The sequence below is a fragment of the Camelina sativa genome, chromosome 12 (assembly GCF_000633955.1).
Source record: "Camelina sativa cultivar DH55 chromosome 12, Cs, whole genome shotgun sequence".
Classification (NCBI taxonomy): Eukaryota; Viridiplantae; Streptophyta; class Magnoliopsida; order Brassicales; family Brassicaceae; genus Camelina; species Camelina sativa.
The window spans coordinates 23487470-23491567 of NC_025696.1; the positions used below are offsets into that span (position 1 = coordinate 23487470).

Consider the following 4098-nt stretch of genomic DNA (forward strand, 5'->3'; position numbering starts at 1 on the left):
ACCGATGCAAGATATGCATCGACCGACGCATGCTCGACATAACACGAAAACCCTAGAGTTTACGTGCCGTCCTCGCCTCTGCATCGACCGACGCACAAAGTGCATCGACCGATGCAATGCCGAGCATCGTTTTCCTCCGAAGCTTCTCACCGGATCTTCGTTCCTGCAACAACGAAACTCGATCCCAAGCCACAAGAAAGCTTCCAAACGTCCCAAATAACAATCTAACCAGCCTAACAACACATAGCAAGCAAATCAGAGAGATCTCTAGCTTAGATAAGCCATGGTCATGCACTTACCTTTGCCAAGACGAATCTGAACCTAACACAAGGAAGAAAACGCTTCTAGGAAGCTCCTACAACGATCCCAGCTACAGATCTCTCCAGGAACAGCCTCAAATCTCCAGAAATCACCAGGAACTCTCAAGAACAGTTTCTCTCTTTTTGTTTCTCTCAAAAACGGCTCAACACCCACGAATGAGACAAAACTCGCATCTAAGGGTTTCCTTAACCCAAAACGCAGCGTTTGACTTAAGTCAAAACGCACAGAATTGAACATGCATCGACCGATGCACCATCTGCATCGACCGATGCAACTCCCAAACCGGGATTCCGGTTCATGGATGTTACAACATTAAACTGTTATCTCGGGCTGAAGCTCTCTCATTATTTCATACATATCTAACAAAACAAAGAGTTTCTCAGGTGATCTCTTGCTTTTTGCAATAGCCTCCCTGAAACTAAGGAGCACAGCTACACTATTTACAGTGACTTCACCAAAACACTGATCTCTTAAGAGACTCAACTCCATCGAGTATTTGGTTGCATATTTTCTTTTCCGCAGCAAACAACAGTTTCACCAACTTTGCTAAGCCTCTCCACACCTAATTTTCGCAAAACTCTGTTCCAACACCGCAGCTCGAGTATCCTTAGTAAATTACAAATACTAACATGGATCAGTATACATCCATGACATAAGTGAGAGAGACTAAGAGGAGAATGAAGCAAAATAAGGAAAGGTTGTACCTGTAAGTTTTGAAAAGTTGTTGCCGATGACCAGCTTGAACCATTTGTTGAGCCAAATCATGAAGCAGAGGGAGGACTACGGGGGAATGACTGTTGGGACTGTAAACATAGCATTTTCTAAACTCTTGTGATTCCGATCATGGCTCTTTCAGCCGGCACCACCACCTTCATCTTCTGATGATGTTCTAAGATTGCTTCGAAGACATTTGAAAAGGCGATCAGGTTCCATTGGCTTGCTAAGATTGTTGAAAGAGATTAAAATATCGTGTTAGTAAACAATCCTTGCACAAGCAAGCAAATTAGCTTCATAAATTAGGCACAAGTGTATATATTGTATAATCTAAAGTAAGAGAACCTGTAATTTTGTAGTATTTGTCTGAACTCATCCTCTAGCTTTGATAGAGCTTTAGAGAGTAAACCGATAACATGACTAATAACTCCACTGGCAGTCTTGAACATCTTGTTGTTGCTGAAAAATTTGATAGTTCCTCTCAATTGATCAATTGCTTCCAGGTAACTTTCAAGATCGTCATGTGGTCCTCTCAGTATTTTAGCTTCCGCCTGACAAACAAAAATGGATCAATCTTTATTCAGCTTAGTCATTAATTCTTCTTCAAACACACAAAAAAAGAAAGTGATCTTAGATTTATCTGAAGATAAAACTCTCCTTCTTACCAAGAACAGAGTTTATATTAGTAACAAAATATGTTACAATGTGACCTCCTCGCTAAAGAAGAGCTTGACAACAAGCTACATTAGCCATACTTAGAGGCAAAAGATTACCAAATAGTGTGGACCTTAATATAAATTACTATTTATCTTAGTCATTCAATTCATACAACCACCTCAAAACCTCTTACCCGGAGAAGACTACAACATGAACCTAGAATTTTCCATATTGACACTTGTTAGGGTCAAGCAAGTTGGATAATCATACATAGAGATAAGTGGTCTAATCAATTAGACTCCTAAAAGTAGTAAGGGTTCACTGCATAAGAAAGAGATATTTGCTATTTTTGTTAACATGATGCATTCTCCGACAAATGTTTCATTGGACAGAGAAATGTTAACCATCAAAGAAGTCTTAACAGAGTTAGGGGAAAGTAATGATTACTTGAAAGACAAGAAATTAAAAGGAGAGTGTAAGAGAAAAGACCAAACCTTTTTACTGAGATCAAATTGATCCAATATAACCTCAACTGCTTTTAATGTCTTGTCAATATTCTCGTGAGCTCTCCTTATAAAATGTGTTCTTATCTACACAAACACAATAATCACAGACACAAAACCCAAAAAAGAACAAAAGTCCAAATCAAAGAATCCAAAATCCGATCTCAGATTCCAACAACCTAAAAAAAGTGCCTAAAATCCAAAAACAGAGAGATGAAGAAAGGGACCTGGGTGGGACGCATGGCTGTTTCAAGAGCCGAGAGACGGTGATCAAAGGAACCTAGGATTCCGACCATGTTGTCGGTAATGGTCTGGCTCTTTTGGAGAGACTCCTTCATCAAACCTGCTCGTTCGGTTATGGCATCATGTTATTCAGAGTCTCCTCGTCAGGAGATTAAACCTAAAAACAGAATTCGATAAATTCAAATCCCTTTTCCGTAGAAAGACGATCTCAACAAGTTTCAGTGAATCGGAAACTCACAGAGAGATCGATAGAGGTAAGAGAAGGGAGGACGCCGGAGACAGCGGCGGACCTGAGGGTGGTTGAAACGCCGGCAACGGAAACAAAATAACAACACTCATAAATGGTTTTACAGAATTATAGAACATACCAAGACAAAATTACAACACGCTGATATAACCCTTTTTCTGTAATGACTGACAGTTGAGTGCTCGGTGAACAGATTGTAGGCCAGACGAAGAAGATTAGAAGCAGAATCACTTGGATTATGGTGGAACGAAGAAGAAGAAATGAAGCATAATTGATCAAGCACAGTCGGACTAGGGTTTCATGGCGAAGAAGACGAGGAGGAGATCGACAATTTTGGAAAGAGCTGAATCGACCTTTTGTTTTTTTTTCTGCGAGTAGTTTGACCCTAATGGGCTGCATTAGAATTAAGCCCAGATTTGTTTTTCTTCGTTTTGTTGGAAGGAAGAGTACACGTGTCATTCTCTTGGGTGCTGACGTGTCAAGCTGAGGGAGAGAGTTAGTGTAACATCCGCGAACCAAAATTGGGTTTTGGGGGATGGGTGTCGATCGACACCAAGGGGGTGTCGGTTGACACCATTAATTTCTGGTTCGACCACTTCGATTTAATTATCGATTTGGACCGGTTTGGTTAGGAAAAACCATTAAAACGAGATATTTAAGGGTGTGGTCGACCAGAAGGGTTTAGGGGAAGTTTTCTTTTGGTCGCCGTTTATCGTTTGGAGAAAAGAAATAGAGAAAAAGTGTTCATGAGCCTTTGAGAGAGATTTGGTGAGATTCCTTGCTGTTCTTGGGAGATCTGAGGCTGGGAAAGTGCTAGAAGCTTGCTAGGAGTGAGGGAATTCATTCTTATTGGTCAGAATCTTCCTGAAAAGAGGTGAGTGCATGACCATGGCTTATCTAAGCTAAGATCTCTAGATTTTATGTGATTTGGTGCTTATGTGGTTGTTTCTTGAGTTCTCTATGGTATTTCGTCGCTGTTTTGGCTGGGTTTGGCTTCTTGGAGTGTATGGAGCGGATTAGGAGAAGATTGGAGGCGAGATTTTGAGTTTTTGATCAAAGGATATCGCTGCTCGACATCGGTGTCGGTCGACACTGATGTTCATATATTTTACCATGTTTTCCCTTAGTTTATTCACATCTTTTGCATCTTTTGCTATCCATTTAGGTCATTATTGTGTAGCTTTAGCACTAATCATGCATTAGATTTTAGTTGCATTGCATTTGCATCTTTTCATGCATAATCAGGTGATTTTGGAGCTTAAGGAGCATAGAAGCAATGCTGAGGAGAAGTGAGCCAATCATGAAGGGAAAGCAGGAGAGTTAAGGCTGAAGAACCAAGGTCCAGAGTCCAACTCGACCGCACACTCGACCAGACACTCGACCGTGTGCTGAGGAGGACTCGACCGAGTGGAG

General features: G+C 41.0%; 1 pseudogene; it reads right to left on the bottom strand.

The window, feature by feature from the left end:
* LOC104733787 lies at positions 634 to 2554 on the bottom strand (annotated as a pseudogene).